This window comes from Mirounga leonina, unplaced genomic scaffold (assembly GCF_011800145.1).
Source record: "Mirounga leonina isolate KUSES-001 unplaced genomic scaffold, KU_Mleo_1.0 Mir_104, whole genome shotgun sequence".
Classification (NCBI taxonomy): Eukaryota; Metazoa; Chordata; class Mammalia; order Carnivora; family Phocidae; genus Mirounga; species Mirounga leonina.
Genome location: NW_023270231.1, coordinates 21387870 through 21407633, shown reverse-complemented (window position 1 = coordinate 21407633; position 19764 = coordinate 21387870).

The following is a 19764-nucleotide window of genomic DNA, read 5'->3' as shown; positions in this document are numbered from 1 at the left end:
GAAGTGGAGCCTGAAATTTTGCATTTTTAACAGATTCCCAGGTGAAGCTTATGCTGCTGGTTTGAGAACCACTGCTTTAGAGCTTATCCTTCCAATAAATAATAAACGTTGGTCCTGATTACCTATAAATAATTTTTTCCAAGGGGAGTGGCTCATTCTTTACTTCCCTATTAATCTATCTCATCCATCAAAATCATGCCTATCAAGGAAGAGTATTGAAGACCCTGCCAAGTCAGAAAGAGTCATTTTTAAGGAAGATAAATATCCCTGTTTTAGTTTCAACATACTACTGCCTATTCTATTCAAACACCTTATGCATTTTTCTTTCTAATATAGTATGTGCTCAGGCACATCCAGTTTTTAAGACCATCCTGTCTTCTGACTCACTTCATATATATGTCATTAACCAGCTATTCTCCTCTACTGAAGCCTTAGATCTCATTTACTGAAATGCCTCAAGGGTGTTACCCACATTTCAAGAGAAGACATCTCCTAAGACAACAATCTAAGCTATTTCTTCATCTTTGTGATCTCCATATAAATGTTCTTTGGGGTTTACTGAAAATCCTTATTTTTGCAGTTTTAATCCTTGTTGGTGATGTGTTGATATGGTTTGTATTTAGTTTAAATGGTTTGGAACTTTCACTTTGAAATACCCTAGTTCCCCCTTCACTGTTCATATGTATACTATCAAAAAAAAAAAAAAACAGCAGAGCTAGTTGATAAGTCTAGTCCCTTTGGGGACTTTTTTTTTTTTTTAAACAACTGATTAACATCTTTGCCTATTGGATTGAGAGATTCCAAAGATGGACAAGAATGGGTAAAAGGGGTACTTTGATACATTGTTGTTGGAGTTGTGAATTGATTCAGGCTCTCTGGAATGCAATCTGTCATAAATACAGTATTTTAAATACTGAGATTTAAATATTAAGTAATTTAAATATTAAAATTTATCTTCATCAAATAACAGACACAGATATATGAAGAAAGATATTTACTACAGCATGTTTATAATATTAAAGCTCTCAACAATTCACATGCTCAGTAATAGGGAGTTCTTATGTTAATTCTAGCATATGCATGTAATAGAATTCCCAGCAGCTGTTAGAAGAGATGAGATGAATGTAAATGCACTGACATGCAAAGTTATCCAGGTAAGCAGTGAGGCAAAAAAGAACAGCTTATATAATAGTGCATATAGAAAGGTCCATTTTGGTGTGTTTTTAAACAAAGTTTGGGTTTTTTTTACAACGAACATGAATTAATTTAAATGAAAATAGATTTTTAAAAAAAAAAAAGGCCTGATGGGGGACTTGATCCCAGGACCCTGGGATCATGACCTGAGCCGAAGGCAGACGCTTAACGACTGAGCCACCCAGGTGCCCTGAAAATAGATTTTTTTATATTAAACAAAAGAACGTCATTAGTGGTTAACAAAATTAACCTTCATTTAAAAATGAACTACTTTCCTAGGTTCTAACCTGGACTCTAAAGACTATTTTACCTGGTTCATGTATTCTGTTCATACCCTGAATAAAGCATATCAACTTAATTTTACTAATATCAATTTATTAATCCACCTATAGAAATTTGAGGAAGGGATGAGGAAATTAGCTTTTAGTTATCCTGCAGTTATTTTGATTGTAGGTCAAACTAGCCATGTAACCTTAAAGAAGTCCCATCTGTGCCTCAGAATGTTCTTCTATAAAGTAAGTGACGTGGGACTTGTATTCTGGTGCTTCTGGATCTTCATGCCCAGCATGCTGCTTTCCCATCCCTTTCCTCTGGAAATAACAAATTGCTCTTCCTGTAAGAGTGGCATTACAGGAAAGGAACAAACCAGTATAACATCTGGCAAAAAAAACATCTGAAGAAGTTGAGCTCCAAGCTCAATGTCTAGCCTTCTGATTCTAAAATCAAGAAGTTGCCAAGAAAAACTGAAAACAGTCATTCACTCCAGGGAGGTAACACAGATGGTTGGCTGGAAGGGAATAGAATAGAGACTTAACATTTTATTATATTCCTTTCTGTACATTTAGAATTTTGAATCCTATTATTTGGATATGTATTACCTAGTCATTTCATAAATATTTTAAAATTTTATTTTTTTAAAGAGTTTATTGATTTATTTGAGAGAGTGAGAGAGAGAGAGAGAGAGAGAGAGCCCACGCGCACAAGTGGAGGGAGGGGCAGAGGGAGAGTGTGAAGCATACTCCCTACTGAGCAGGGAGCCTGACAACTCCAGGACGCTCGACATGGGGCTCTATCCCAGGACCCTGGGATCATGAGCTGAAGGCAGATGCTTAACCAACTGAGCCACCCAGGCACCCCTAAAATCATTTTTAAAAAGAGTATAGTTTATGATCCCATTTCTTTAAATGGGCATGCAAACAACAAGGACTAGATTTATGTATGTAAAAATATCAACAGTGATTATCTCTTTGTAGAATTGTGAGTGAATTTTGTCTTCTATGGTTTTTTTTTTATAGATTTTCTTCCATGAATATTACTCCTATAGCTAGATAAATCTTTTTAATTTTAATTATTAATCACATAAAATAAAAGTATAATAAAGAACAAAAGGAGGCCAAATTAGCACATAAAACAAAGGGGGAAGCCACAAAACCTCTATTAGCAACCATGTCACCTGACTCAGACAGGTGCTGAGTAGATGGCCCATGAATCACTCATCTTTAGCCCCTGAATCCTCATGCCTTCTCTCACTGTGAGCTGTTTTCTCAGCTTAATGCACTCCTCTTCCTAAAACCCCCCTCTCTCAAAACCTCCACCTGCTCCCCCACTTTCATTTCATAGATCCATTCAGTGCTCAGGTATCCCCGTTGCTCTTCCTTCTCCACGAAGCTCCCCCGACTCCCAGGTCTGGTTTGGGTCCGCATCCGATCTGCATTATTACCACCCCCTTACCAGACTGTAGTTCCTGAAATCAGGGCCATGTTTGACTTAATCACTTTTGTTTCCCAAGCACCTGTTACAGTGCTTGATAGACATAGATTCTCAGTAAATATGTGCGGACTAAATGAGATTACTTATACAAGCTTCTCTTCTGGCATGCTACATGCACATTTCCTTTGAGCACTCTCACCTGAACTCTATTTTGGTTTTCTTCTAGAAAATGGTTACTTTCCCAGGTATCCATCTTAACCAAAAGCAACTTTTGTTGATGTGGTAATAAAGAGTTGGAGTAACTAAAGAAAAAAAAGAAAAAAATTTAAGAAAAAAAAAGAGTTGGGGGCGCCTGGGTGGCTCAGTGGGTTAAGCTGCTGACTCTTGGTTCCAGCTCAGGTCATGATCTCAGGGTCGTGGAATCGAGCCCTGCGATAGGCTCTGTGCTCAGCAAGGAGTCTGCTTGAGGATTCCCTCTCTCCCTCTTCCTTCTGTCCCTCCCCCCACTCACGTGCTCTCTCTCTCTCTCTTTCTCTCTCAAATAAATAAATCTTTAAAAAAAAACGAGTTGGAGTAAGGATACAACCATTGCTCTATATTGAGATATGCACTGGAGCCTCAGGGGTTCGCATTGCTCTGTATATTACTGGGTTCTGTGGTTGGCACTTGGATCTCAGAAGTTTTATGAGGTATTTCCTTTTTTCTGTAGAAATTAACTTGGATGAGAAATTAGGGCAATAGTAAACACTTTAGACTTTCGTGCAAACTTATAGACCAGAGTTTACACCCAAGTTGCATTGAATAAATACTGAATGATATTAGAGCTTGCACTTGAGCTGATAACCAAGATGATACTGATAAAAGAGTTGCAGTAATCTGTTGAGAAGGACCTAATTTTGAGTTGCCCAAAATGAGGAGCATTCTCTAATAATTCATTTAATCTGGGTTTAGAACATGCTTCACTGAAATTATATAGTTGTCTGTGACATTATAAAACAACAGCAAGTCATACAATTACATAGGATCTGTAACATATGAAATCTGGAAGGAATTTTAATAATCACCTAATCCCACCCCCTAATTATTTTACAGATGAAGGGATCAAGACACAAAGAAATGAAGTGCCTAGCACTTGGCAGAGTTGAGTTTGACCACAGGACTCCTGCCCTTAAGTCTTAATTTATTTTTTCAATTTATAATTTGCCACGTTTATAATATATCCCCCAGCCAGAACTCTAGAAAGTATGAAATTAAGCTTTGTTGTATATACATACAATGTTTATATCACTACTGTATATCTGGGTATGCTTAGTCCAAGTTGTACATAGGATAAAATAATACTAAAGAAATTTATATCCAATTTTAATTAAATCACTGTATTTAATTGAATCTAAGATGCCATCAGTTACATTTGTAACTTACTTTACTGCTAAGAAAGAAAGAAAAACTGCCAATTAATTGAAGATACTATCAATTATAGGAGGTAGCCCACTTTCAGATATACTGACATGGGAAAATGTCATCTTGAAAATTGAAGAAGTATGGTATTTATTAGAACTATGTTTATACTACTCTTTTCTGCTAAAATCTATTTTTTTAAGATTTATTTATTTATCTGAGAGAGAGCGAGCACAGTGGGGAGGGGCAGAAGGAGAGAGAAACTTAAGCAACTCCATGCCGAACGCAGAGCCCAACATAAGGGCTTGATCTCATGATCCTAAGATCAAGACCTGAGCCAAAGCCAAGAATGGGATGTTCAACTGACTGTGCCACCCAGGTGCTCCTAAAATAATCTATTTAATATTGTTAATGTCTCTGTATTTATACCATGTTCATTGGTAAATATAAGTAATGGGCACAGGTACAAATATTTTCATGTAACAGATGCAGATAAGAAAGAAGGCATATATATAAATTTTTTTTGTAAATTAAATGATATCAGGATGCTTTTGAAAACCCAACTTAAACCAACCTTTAAAATAGAGTTTATTGCCTCACTGACTACAAATTTCAAATAGCATCCAAGAACTGACTCTGATTCTCTCTGTCCTTTCACCTCTACCACCTCCATGTATTGGTCTTGAACTCAGCCCAGCTTCTCTTGAAACAGTCAGATCCTGGAATAGTTCCAGGACTCACATCTGGTGTCCACACCACACAGAGCAAAGGGAGCCAACCTTCCTAACTCTCTTAGTTAGAGGCCCAAGGTCCACTCTGATTGACCAGCTTGAGTCATAAGCAGTTCAGTGGAGTCATTAGGAGCATAGATTCCAGATCCAAACTGCCTGAGTTTAGACTCCAACCCACCTCACTATTTACCAGCTCTGTGCCTCAGAGTAGCAAAGGTAAGGGGTTATAATAGCACCTTACCTCATGTGGTTGTTGTAAAGATTCAATGGACTAATGCATTGCTTAGAACAGTGCCTGGCCCTTGGTAAACATTATGAAAGTGTTGATGATGATGATGATGAAGAAGATGATGATGATGAAGATGATGACGACGACGATGATGTCATCCACCCCCGAAGCAATGGCAGTGGCTAAAGGGAGACTGTGCTGAATGGTTTAGCCTAAGTCAAAAGGTACCTCCAGAGTGATAGACAGAATTTGCTTCTATGGAATCACACGGGTCCCCAAATAGGGGCACTAGGAAGGAATAACTAGACAGTTGAGGCATAAGAACAAGAAGAAGTAACCAACAAATATCCATGACACAAGTCATCATTTAAATACATGGCTGTTTGACAAATCATATTCTAAAATGAAGACCATGTGTTCGAGGAAAATCATCATTCTATGCCTTACATTGTTGACAAATACGTATTTCCCAAGTTTCCACGTTATATAAATTATACATTTTTAAAATGCTACCCACATATTTCCATTCATTTTACTACTCAGTCAGTACTCATTGACAATCCACTGTGTGCCAGGCTTAGCAGTGAACAAACTGGACATGGTCTCTGAGCCCATGGACTTTGCAGTCTTATAGAATGATAGTTCTCAGCAAGTATTCAGCTTCCTTTAGTTAGATCACTATTATATAAAATAGAAGTACAGGAGCGCCTCGCTGGCAGAGTTGGTTAAGCGTCTGAGTCTTGGTTTTAGCTCAGGTCATGATCTCAGGGTCTTGAGATCAAGCCTGCATCAGGCTCCATGCTCAGCTGGGAGTCTGCTTAGGATTTTCTCTCTCTCCCTATCCCTCTGCCTCTCCCCCCCTTAAAAAAATAGAAGTACAAAAAGGGCCCTAGAAAATCAATATGTGAAGTTTTGATTGAGTAGTTTATTTTTTAACTACAGTATTACAATTATGAATGCATTGTGCATGTCTGTCTTCTCTATTAGACTATGAGCTGCCTGAAGGCAGAGGCAACACCCTATTCAGTTTTTCATCTTGACACCAAGATACTGCCTGGCACATCCTACATATCTACAGCTTTTAATTAATTAATTTGGTCCACACTCCAAAGCAGTAGTGTGCATGGCTAGAGTGGGTAAGAGTTAGGAAGAGGAGGGCCCCTGGGTGGCTCAGTTGGTTAAGTGATTGCCTTGGGCTCAGGCCATGAGCCCAGGGTCCTGGGATCGAGTCCCACATTGGGCTCCCTCCTCCACGGGAAGCCTGCTTCTCCCTCTCCCACTCCCCCTGCTTGTGTTTCTGCTCTCGCTCTCTGTCAAATAAATAAATAAAATCTTTAAAAAAAAAAAAAAAAAAGAGGAAGAGGAGTTCCTGAGTATTTATCCAAAGGATACTGCTGATTTTGCAATTTATGATAACTTAAGGTTAAAGTTTTCCTTCCCATTATCTATATACCAAAGCAAAATATGGCATGTAATCTACCTCCGAAAATAAACCCCAATTTTTAGTTGGGCATTTTCTCCAAATTTCCTTGCCAGTAGGTATGGCCATGTGGCTCAGATCTGACCAATGAAATGTACATGTTAACTATTAAATGTTACTTCCTGAGAGTCTTTTAAAAGTCTTCCCAAAAGTCTTTAAAAAGAAGGAAGCAGACATGCAGCATCTCTGTCCTCCCTTCTGGTGGCTGGAGTTGGAAAGCAATGACTGGGGTGCGGGTCCCTGGGTGGCTCAGTTGGTTAGGAAAGCAATGACTGGGGTGCAAATAGCAATGTAAAGGTGCAGCATCTCTGTCCTCCCTTCTGGTGGCTGGAATTGGAAAGCAATGACTGGGGTGCAAATAGCAATGTAAAGGTGATAGTAGGACAACAAGAAAGGAGCCTGTACCCTGCAAGCAGGCAGCCACCAAACCAGCCTTGGGCTGCCTCTCTCTGGGCTGCTTTGTGAGAAAGGAAGAAAGAAACGTCCACCTGTTCAAATCCCTGTTGTTCGTTTTGGGGGGGGGGTTGCTTGTTGTTTGTTTGTTGTTTGTGACCAAATGTAAGCCCGATTGGAATCCACACACATCTATGTAAGTGTGTAATATAGCAAGAAACCAAAGAACCTACATAATTTTTTTTAAGGACCACTTGCTTCTGTGCTATAAGCCGTTCCTTGAAATAAGTTTTCTCTATTACTGAATGAAAATATTTAACTTCTCTGATTCTGTGCATCTTGAAATAGTAAGTTTCATTTCCTTGAAAATCTGTAACTGAATTTCTTAATTCAGAAGGAACTAAAAGGAAAGAGGGATTTCTTCACCTGCAAAAGTCACCATGGCCATCTGTAAGAGCAGCCTGTCCTGTCTTTGCCCTTCCTTTGGCCCCGCTGGGCCTGGGAAGCAGGAAGGGGGTCAGAAAGCCAAGGTGGAGTGAAGGGATACTGCAGAAGACTTGTTCTCGGAAGTCATCATAATGAACTTTTTAAAATCCACAGCCCTTCTCTGCAGGCCTCGTTATGTAATTAACCTCACTTGAGCTTCTAAACCCTATGACAAAGACAGGACCAGTATTATTATCTGCGGGATGTGGAGTAAACCCAGGCTCAGAGAGGTGACGGACTTCCCAAGCAAGTGGTGTTTCAGGGGGAGGGAGTCTGTTCCACTAAGACATGCTACAATTGTCCACACACTACTTTCTTGAGTAAAAGTGAACATAACCAAAGATACGCTTCTCCTCCTTGGTCTGATTTAACGAAGGCTCCCGTGGGACCCTCTGAAGTCGGGCAATCAATATCCATCCTGTTTTTCCTCTTTTGGATTTTAGATTTTGCAAGCTGCCTTTGGTGGAAGGATTGGTGCCTGTGTGTTGGGGGGGATTAAGGCCCAAGCAGGAGAGCCTTATTGATATTTCAGTCTCTCCCCAGACTATGCTCCTGAATGACTGAGGCCCCTGCTGGCAAGGCTGGCAGGTCCCCTGACTGAGCAAACCTGCCAGCACGCTTCAGCTGGTGCCCCAGCAAACATACGGTGTCAGGGTCAATATTTACCTTCATTAAACACGTGTGGCACTTCATCTATTTATTTATTTATTCAGCAGGCAATTAGGCTTCATGGAGCAAAATCCCTTTGTTCTCTCTACATGGGTTACTGAGTATCAGAGCCATGGAAAACAGCTTTCAGACAAGACCAATGTTTAGTGTGCAATGTTTGCATGCAGTTGCTTCTCCTATGAGAGGAAAAAGGAATACATACACACATGTATACTCACAAATATATATTGGGAATATATTATTTTTATATAATATATGATATATATTTGGGAATATATTATTAATATATCCTATATATTATTTGGGAAACATTATATATTATTCTTTTTTTAATGTTTTTATTTATTTTAGAAAGAGAGAGCAGGAGCGGGAGCGGCAGAGGAAGAGGGAGAGAATCTCAAGCAGACTCCGCACTGAGGACGGAGCCCAATGTGGGGCTGGATCCCAGGACCCTGAGATCATGACCTGAGCCGAAATCAAGAGTCAGACACTTAACCAACTCAGCCACCCAGGCACCCCTACAGTATTCTTTTTAATTAGTCATACACCATGTCAATATGTTTGTGTTTTTGGTAATTTTGAGAGGCTTTTGCCAACAAAAATGATTATTCAGGAACATTATTAAAAAAGAAGCAATTTATTGAAGTTAAAAATGAAAAGTCTAGGTCTGGGGCACATGGGTGGCTCAGTCAGTTAAGAGTCTGCCTTCGGCTCAGGTCATGATCTCAGGGTCCTAGGATTGAGCCATGCATCAGGCTCCCTGATCAGTGGGGACCCTGCTTCTCCCTCTCCCTCTGCCTCTTCCCTCCACTTTTTCTCTCTCTCAAATAAATAAATAAAATCTTTAAAAAAAAAAAAAAAGAAAGAAAAGTCTAGGTCTTTCTTGAGCTTTTTAGTTCACTTACAAATCTTATTATTCTGTTCATAAAAGTAACAAAGTTTAACAAGCACTTTCAAAGAATTTTGATTAATGTATTAAATTAATTTATAAACTTAGTTAATAAAAAATACCCTTAAGCATTTTAAACTGTATTTATACATTGTATTTCCATCTTGATATTTCAGTTATCTAAAGAACAAGTAAAACCTTTCTAAGAACCTAAATTACTCTTCTACATAGATGTTAAACATATTTTTCAAATATTTTAAGATTTCTAATATGGTTTTTAAACTTGGTAAGATCTTCTTATATTTTCCAGCTTATAGTCACAAGTTTAAACTAATGATTCACTTATAAATTTATATTGGAAACAAGGCTGCTTGTTTATTCTTAAAGGCTCAATTCCCTTAAATATTACAAATACTTAAGTACCAAATATGCACAGGTCATTTAGCACAAAAACCATTGATTCCCTGGGTTTGCCTACATACTCCAAAATCTTCCTGAGGTTTTAAAAAAAGATGCTTTAAAATTAAGGACATAATGTCATCCCAAATAATTTTAGAGTTACTGTCTGAGCATGCTCACGTTTCTTCAAGATCACAGAAACTAACTGGGACACGAGGTTAGGGGTTAGAAATATGCAGCACCATTTCCCTCCCAACCCTGCAGTCAGGCTGAGCCCTTCCCACAGTCACTATGTCAAATCTAAGTGACTGGGCTTCCGTCTCTCCTGACCCCACAGGGTGGTGGGCTCTCAACAGTAGATGTGCTAGAATCTTTTCTCCCTTTTCTGCTGTCACCACGCCTGACACTTGAGCCTGTAACTGGGAGAAAGTTTCTCCCTCTCCTTCAATTAGGAACCTATCCAAGCAACGACCGGATTGTTCCTATGTCACCTACAGCTTCTGAAATGTCAATCAAATCTGGCCGCCTCTCCTTCCCAGTTTCTTCATTCGCCTTGCCTCTAGTTACTCAGTCGCACCTGTTCCAGAGGCTCTGCCACAAGCCACCTCCTTCAATCCTGATGATAACAACCACCCCCACCCCCACCATCCACCGCCGCTGCCATTTACCAGCAACAAGCCAGGTGCTCTACCTGTGTTATCCATTGGCTTTCACCAGAGCCCTGCAGAAGGCTTCTAAGATGAGTAAGTTGAGGCTCAGAAGGTTTAAATAAGTTTTCAAGGTCACACAGCTAGTGCAGAGATAAATGAGCATTTAAACCCAGTGCTTAGCAGTTCTCCAAACAAGACTGTCCCCCTTCTCCACCTATAACACTCCTACTATTTTTCTTTTTCAAAGATTTATTTATTTATTTAGAGAGATAGTGAGAGAGGGAACACAAGCACGGGGGAGCTGGAGAGGGAAAAGCAGACTGGAGAGGGAGAAGCAGGCTCCCCCGCGGAGCAGGGAGCCCAATGGATGCAGGGCTCGATCCCAGGATGCTAGGATCATGACCTGAGCTGAAGGCAGACACCCCAATGACTGAGCCACCCAGGTGCCCCACTCCTACTATTTTTCAAAGCTATATTCATGGATCTCTTCCCCTGAGAAGATTGCCCTCCTTCTGGCCCTAGTCTGCTTTATCTCTGCCCTGGTTTTCCACAGCACTTTCCATATCCCTTTATCAGAGCACTGAGCACACTTTCCCATAAACGAGTCGCTGACACTTCTTTACCTTGCCAGCATCAAGGAAAATGCCTGACACGCTCCTAAATAAATGAGCGTGGGGATGGGGACGGGAGGAAGCAGACAAACTGCTCTATTTAGGACTCAAGCACAGATTTTAGAGGCCAAAAGACTCGGGCAACTCATTTAACCTCTTTGATCTTATTTCAATGATTAAAGAAGAATTCCTCTTGCTGGGTTGTTGCGAGAACAGAACTAAAACATAACAAAGAACACTAGCACACAGCTTGACAAATATGCAATAAATGATAGCTGCCATTACGATGTCGTTATGGTTACTGACCACCACAGAAGTTGCTTCTGGGTAGGTGGTATGAATGATGGACATAAAAATAGAGAGTCTTGCAAGCAAGAGCCTGGCCTCCCTGGGAACCAGCAATAAATTTGTGATTTTAGAATCTGTTTCCCATCTCTAGATACAGCTTCCTTTCAAACCAATTAGAGGATGCTGCAAGTCACCCCTTTCCCATGGTCTGTGCTAACTGAAATCCAGACATTTCCTGAGCTCCTCCTGCATGCCAAGCCCAAAGCCTTGTGGAAGATATACTAATAAGGAGCAAAGGTCTCTGCTCTCCATGGGTTGGTTCTCAGTATTCCAAGGGAAAGACTAACCAACTACTACACACTCAGTGTGGACCCGGATGAGGGACATCACTGGCTCCAGTGGAGCTGGGAACCTACAAAGGGGTGAAGAAAAGAAATAATCAGGGAAATCAGATGGGTAATTCATCAGCTCAGGGCTAGTCTGGGTTGTGAAAAGCCCAAAGCAGCTACAGTATGAAATACTGAGATTGAGGACCAAGCTGCAGAGCTCTTAACATGTACGCTTTCCATGTTTGGGTGCCATGGATTGATGTAACCAAATCAAAGCCCTTGAATATCCCAGATTCTGCTGCTCCGTACAGTGAATTCTGTGTAGAGCAGGAATCAGATTGTGACAGGTCTTGAATCTCTGTTTTACTTTCCCCTCTTCTAAACTTTTTGTTGTTGTTGTTGTTTTAGATTATTTCACTGGATTCTCATAACCAAACGTGGCCCTTGGGACTTTTTCCTGCCAAGCCAGGTTAATGCGGTTTATCTAGATGATTACCAGTGTTGTATGATGTGACAGGCCTGGAAGGCCCAGATCCCAAACCTCTCCATCTCCCAGAAACTTCATCACTAACATATCCCTTTGGGTTAACAACTGACTTCAGGGAGGTCACAGGTTAGGTGGCTGTCTTGTATATTTTGGTGTAATCTAGTTAATGATCTTCTTAGAGACGAGATGAAAGCTCAGAATAAGCAAATACTTACTGAGCACCTACAAGGTGACCATCTCGAGGCTAGAGGCTGGGACACACAAATGACTAGGAGGCAGTGGCTGCCCTCTCGTGGCTCACAGCTTAATGCTTCACGCCTTTTGAAGCCAACAGCAGTGCCGGAGGGAGGCAGGTTTGCGGAGGCCCCATGGTAGAGAGTTCTGGGTAGGCCAGGGTAGCGTGAGAGCCCAGATCAAAACGGTAAGGAAAAACTCAATATAAATTTGAGCTATTTCACAAGCTGGTCTAGGGCAGCCTTGTTTCCTAGTCTTCTCACCTTCCCCTCGGGGGCATCTGCATTAAACCACCCCAGTGTGGAGTGTTCACTTAGGTGGCCGGTGGACTTCACACTCTTAAGTGTCTTGCTAGTACGCACGCCCCTCAGGCCTGAGGCCCTAATGTCAGACCCTCATTTTCCTGCATCTGGACTTCTCTCTTCGCAGCCAGTTACCTCATCTCCCTGACTCCAGCCCTGTGACTAGCCACAGCTCTTTCTGCCTGTAGCCAGAGCATCCTCCCAAACACTAAACCTGATCTTCATCACTTTCCAGGTGTAAAACTCTGCCGGGGCTTTCCCCCTACATGGACAAGCTCCCCAGCAAATACTCAAGTCTCACCCTGGGTATTTTTCCTGCCAAATGCTCACACAGTTCCAGCCAAAATGATCCACTAGGCAAAGGAGGATATGTGTACTTTTATTTTTAACAGATCCCACCAAATTTCTTTTCCCAAAGACGTAGTAACTATTTTCTCCCCATCCTCACTAGCCCTTTCTAATTTTGCCAAACTGATGTGTGAAACATAGTATCTCATTGGTATTTTTTTTTAATTTATTTACTTATTTTAGAGAGAGAGTGTGTGTGTGTGAGCAAGCAGGGGGGAAAGGTAGCAGGAGAGAGAATCCCAAAGCAGACTCCCCGCTGAGTGTGGAACCTGACTTGGGGCTTGATCCCAGGACCCCAAGATCATGACCTGAGCCGAAATCAAGTATGAGCCACCCAGACACCCCCTCGTTGGTGTTAAATAAGTGTCTCCCCCTCACCTGTAGTGTAGCTAGACATATTTTTATACACTTAGTGATGATTAGGATTTCCTCCTCTATAAATTGCCTGTTCATACTCCTTGCTCAATTTTCTGTTAGAGTGTTTTTAACACTCTATTAATTTGTAGAAGCTCTTTGTGATATTTTTGATTTCCTAGTAAACATAATAGCTAACAATTATTGAGTGCTTTTATGCAGTTTCCCCAGTCATTCATAGGTCTTTTAATTTTGTTCATGTTATATTTTTCTAAATATAAATCAATAAATGTTTAATGAATAATGGATACATGAATGAGTGAATGAATTGAATGAATGAAATGTGTAAATTTTATCTGCCCCCAAAGACTGACTTTCTGATCAGAAGCTATTTCATGGTAAGATTCATCTATATTCTCTTGTGCCTTTTTTTCTCCTTTCCCTGTATTTTTTTGTTTAAGATTTTATTTATTTATTTGACAGAGGGAGAGAGAGCACAAGTAGGCAGAGCAGCAGGCAGAGGTGGGGAGGGAGAAGCAGGCTTCCTGCTGAGCAGGGAGCCCAATGCGGGGCTCGATCCCAGGACCCCGGGATCATGACTTGAGCCGAAGGCTGCCGCTTAACGGACTGAGCCACCCAGGTGCACCTCCCTGTCTTTCTATCCACCACTCTCTGCCTTTTGTTTGGCCAAGTAGTAGGTATGCCAGAGACACCTAATAAATGCTTTCAGAATGGGAATGCCTTTCCCTCCTTAAATGTTGGGCTTTGGAAACACATTCAAAGTTAGAGAAGAAAATGCTTTTTATTTTGTAAATTGTATGGAGGGTACAGTTATTAGTTACCTGAAAATGATATGCCTAGCACATAGGGACATAAACGATCTTGGCAATGAGGCAACTCAAATTTTAGTGTTATTTTTTTAATACGCTGTATCCTTCTGGGAGGAGTTTAAAATCCTTTCTGGCTTATTTATGAAACACCAACCAGCTTGCAGAATTCTAGAGAGATTTCTTCCTTGTTCCAGCTTCCACAAAAAGGAGCAGAATCCATGACAATTGGGCAAAATAGAATGGCAGAAAATACTACCCCAGAATGAGAGAGATTTTACCCCCAGAGCATTAATTGGATGGTTTTCTTTTAATTTTAGAACTTTGCATTTGAATTTATACCGGTATGCCCTAGTGTAATTCAGGATTAAATTTTTCATTCACAATCCCAACCCCACTCCTTCTCCGGAGACTACAAAACACTCTCAACTGCTCCTTCTTGCTTTCCCCCACCACACACACATACACACACACCCAATTTCCCTCTAATAGTCTTTTCTCTTAAATGACTCATAAATTAAAGTCAGTACATTTGGGACACTTTGTGTGTTACTTGCAGATAAAACACTTAAGTGTTTCATTTGGACTCAAATGCAGTTTCCTGAGGAAATAACTGAAATCATAGAATTGTTGAATAAACTGATAAGCAAAATCAGGTCACAAGGCAGAAGTCATCTTTTTTTGAACAAAGAATATAAAGCCACTTTACAAAGACACACAAACAGAAAAGCCTCCATCTAGAAATCACCCAAAATACCACACTTAGGCAATCAGAAAATAAAGGTTTCAATAAAAATGAAGAGCAGCACCAGGTTCCATGATCTCTTCAGGAATAACTACTGCTTCCCTGGAGATGGATCCATGGCATCTGGCCTCAAAGTGCACCTGTCTCCTGGCCAGAAGCAGAGGTCTAAGCAAGATGATCAAAACACTGGTCCATAACTTATTCTAGCCTGAGGACGATCATTGACATTAGACTTTGGTGAACCTTGAACAGGATCAATTCATTCGTTCATTCATTATTCAATGAATATTTATAGAGCACATACTCTACCCGCAAGACATTATGTCCTTGGGCGGGGGAGGCGGGTGGGAACAGTGACTGTTTGAAATCTACCAGGGGTAGCCAAGTAAAATGCCTGCAGAAGCCAGGCAGGTAACATAAATGAGGCAGGCCAAGTGGGAATTGTGAATTGTGGTAGACTGAGGAGTAGAGGCTCCATCTAAAAGGGGCCGCCTTTATTCAGCTTCATTGATTATTTCAATAAGGGAATGTGAGCTCAAGTTTTGCCACACTTTCCAGTTTTCAAAAAACAAGCCTTAAATCCCAATTTTATTGTGAAATATCTTCTTTTTTAAACATTGGCAACAAAGTACAAACTTTTAAAAAATGTTATGTCAGCAAAGCAAAACATGACTGCAAGGCCAAATTTGAGCTGAACAGCCAGTTTACAACCTCTGATGCAAAACAGTATATAGAATTTTAACACATGAACAATGAATTTCGCAGTGTTGTCATTTCCTTCTCCCTCAACTCTTGGAAATATATGAAATGTGGGACAGCAACTCTTTTTTTTTTTAAGATTTTATTTATTTTTCAACAGAGAGAGAGATAGCGAGAGAGGGAACACAAGCAGGAGGAGTGGGAGAGGGAGAAGCAGGCTTCCCTCTGAGCAGGGAGCCTGATGCGGGACTCAATCCCAGGACCCTGGGATCATGACTTGAGCTGAAGGCAAATGCTTAACGACTGAGCCACCCAGGCACCTGAGACAGCTACTCTTAAGATAAGTTTGACATAAAACCAGCTTTTTTTTTTTTAATTTTTAAAGATATATTATGGTTTTTTGGTTTATTTTCCAGTGCACATTTACCAATAACATGATGTCAAAATTGGGTACAGCCATTATGGATGGACTCAGGCTACTTGCTGCACTGAGTAACTGTTTACAACATTTTTAGTGTCGTAGATCTCCTTATAGTAACTGACTTAATAGAAAATCTCGAATACTACCTTAACAACTTTATAATTATGAAGATGCCTACTTACTTTTTTAGACTTTCTTTTGGCACTGGGGGGCAATTAGTGAAAGTATATTCTCTTCCTTTAAGAATTCTAAATTAGAAGCAATAGCAGTTTTTATAAAAAACAGCCCTTAGTAAAAACTTCTAGAGTGTTAAATCAGCAAGTTTTTGGAGCGAAGTTATTTTGAATTACTAATACAATAAAAACAAATTCTCTTGATGGGATTAGATGGAGGCAGTAGATATTGTGTAAATTTCATCATGGATATAAACATCACCTGTTTTTTAGAAAAAATATTAAAGATAACTTAATATGCCAAAATGACTAGGCATGTAGTTTTGCTTTTATAAAATGACTTCAAATTTAAGTGTAATTCCCAAGTATCAATAAAGTCCAATCTCTGGATTATCTATTACTTGCACTATAGATACCAAGAAACCATTTTCACTGCCTAATAGTGACCCTTCTTGTTATGCCTTAAAAGTGCATTTGTGAAATGTTGGTTTTGATGTATACCTCCTAATTTAGAATTTAATTAGGTTACCACTTTTAATAACACCTAAATACAATATAATGACCCAATATAGAAGGTTGGGTCAATGTTAGAAACGAAGATTCACAGTTTACCTTCCCAGGCTTGTTATTAACATTTCACGTTTATGCTCTTAGCTTTGATTTGTATGCCTCACAGATGAATTCAAATTTAATTGAATTCCACTACAGCTTGTTAATTAGGTAGTTTTCCCAAATCCGAGAACATCAATGCTAATCTAGTTGTGATGTTCTGAGGCTTCACAGCTTAAATCCATTATAACATTATGGAATCCATAGCTCAGGATTGTGGAGAAAGGCTTCAGAGAAGAGCTTTTTGTTGCTGTAACAATCCAATTAAGGGACCATTTCAGGAATTGTTGGAAGGTGGGTTATTCTGTAGTAACTATGCTTCAATTGCTGTGCAGTACATCCAGAAACAATCCATTTCAACTTCTGAACATTTAAAACCAGCTTTTTTAAATGGCTGGAATTCAACACTATAAATCTTTCCCCACCCCAATCCCCCCCACCCCATTTTGAGTTTCTAGGATGCCCTATGCAATGACTGAAAATATGGGAACCTTTCTAATCCAGTGTCTTTACCTCCTACAAATCAGTGGTCCTCCTGTTGTACACCACACTCTGGTGCTATCTCAAGGTCTAGATGCTACCTCTTTGCATATTCTGAAACTCAGGCCCCCTTGGCACTCTGAATCCTCACTGATTTTTTTTTTAAAGATTTGTTTATGTATGAGAGAAAGAGAGAGAGCGCGCACAAGTGGGAGGGGCAGAAGGAGAGAGAGAGAGAATCCCAAGCAGACTCCACCCTGAGTGCAGAGCCCGACATCATGACCTGAGCTGAAACCAAGAGTCAGACGCTTAACCCACTGCAGCACCCAGGCGCCCCTCTTCACTGTTTTCTTTGTTTGTTTTTTGTTTTTGAAGGGGAAGGTACCTTTTTCCTTTTTCTATAGATTGCCATCTTCTCTCTCTCTCTCTACTCCAGGAAAAGCTCCCACTCTTGGTCTTCAGGCTCAATCAGAGAGTCGCACCCACCCAAGCAGTAGTGCTAGACCATGCCACAACTGTGTGCAAATAGGAGAAGGGTCCCTTGATGGGGCACTTCACTAACACTTGTTGGAAGATTGTTAGAATGTACAAATCTCCAACTTCATGATTATTCTCCATTAGAGTTGTGCAGTATACAACCTATACAAGAGGAAAGGATGGCTCTGTGCCCATCCCCTCTAGGGACTTTCTCTCCAATCAATCCACAAATTCCTTTTCTTTTGGCACCTCACAAACCCATGGCCCTTGGTTTCTGACTCCCCATTTTCACAATGAATCAAGCAGTCAATAATGAAGGACCTAAACTATGTGCACACACCCCTGCCCCCAGGTCTAGATCTTCTAAAGGACTGACAGGCAGAGTCCCCTTCATTGGAATATGTGAAAGGGATGATTTGAACAAACTGGAACAGAGGGGAATGAGTGTGGCATTCAGCTACTCTCCAGGAATTCTTGAGTCCGGGCTTCAGGAAAGAGATTGAAAATTGGCAACCACAACTGTAAACTAATTCAATCTACCCTAAGACTATATTTTACTTATTTTTGTTTTTGCCTGCACATTTTTTCTAAAGTTTGGATGTTAATGCTTTTAAGATTTTAACCACTCTTCTTAATTGTCTTATACACTGGGTGAATTAAGAAATCGGTTCGGGGCGCCTAGGTGGCTCAGTCGGTTAAGCGTCTGCCTTTGGCTCAGGTCATGATCCCAGGGTCCTGGGATCGAGCCCCACATTGGGCTCCCTGCTCCGTGGGAAGCCTGCTTCTCCCTCTCCCACTCCCCCTGCTTGTTCTTATACACTGGGTGAATTAAGAAATCGGTTCTGCCATTGAGACAAAGACCCAAAGTAACAGTGGTTTAAGGGAAATGACTTTGGTTTTCTCTCATGCAGTGTTGTTCAAGCATAGGCAATATAGGGTTAAGAAGGCAGATCCATGGTATGAAGGACTCAGGCCCCTTCTCTGTTGTTGCTGAATCATCCCCTAAGGCATTGTCTTCATTTAAGTGGTCCAAGATGGTGGTCTGCCACCATGTACAGGTTCCTGCTGATGAGAAAGAGAAGGGGAGAGTGTATGCGTTTCCTGTAATGGCCCAACTCAGAAGTTGTGCTTATCATTGCTGCTCATCCCTCATTGGCCAGGACTTACTATGTGGTATCATCTGCTTAAGCTGCCATAACAAAGCACCACAGACTGGGTGGTATAAATGACAGAAATTTTTTTCTCACAGACATGGAGGCTGGGAAGTCCAAGATCAAGGTGGTAACAAGGACCTCTTTTCTTGGCTTGCAGATGGCCACCTTCCTGCTGTGTCCCCACATGGTGGAGAGAAACAGAGACATCCTTTCCTCTTCTTCAAAGGCCACAGTCCTATCAGATTAGGGCCCCACCCTTATGACCTCATTTAACCTTAATTACTTCCTGAAGACCCTATTTCCAGATACAGTCACATGGGGTATATGTGTGTGGAGGGAAAATATTCACATAATATGAATTTTGGGGGGACGCAATTCAGTCCATAGCACATGGCCTCCCCTAGTTGCAAGGGAGCCTGGGAAGCATAGTATGTCTTCTGAGCAGGATTCTATTACTAATATTGGCGATCCACTAGTAGTCACTCATACAACCCAACTTTTTATGTGCCTGGTTCTTCTTGGTATTTCCTTTGGCAACACTGTTTTAGTATCTTTGTTATTTTATTTGCAGGTTTCTGAACCCCAGCACCACAGTCATATCTATATTCAGAAATACATATACTTTAGGGACCAACATAAATGATGTTTTCTTACCCACCACAGCTCTCCCCAGTGCTGTAAATGAATGTTGATTAAGCATCTCAGAAAACAAAAGTGACCAGTGAGCTAACACTAATTATATAAAACCATTCTAATTTAATAAACAAAGGAAAGCAGTGCCACGTTTTGCTTTTCTACTAGGAACGGGCTCAGCTTCTGCTGTGTAGCCTCATAACCTGACAGAGTGAAGTCGTGTTCAAAGACTCCTCACTTGCCTCAGAGCGCCAAGCATAGCCTGCAAAATCAGATTTTTTAAATATGCAAATTAAGGTCAAACAGCCCCACATCTGAGATTTAATGGCTAATCTATTCAGACAGCTGCTTCTTAGCTATGAAAT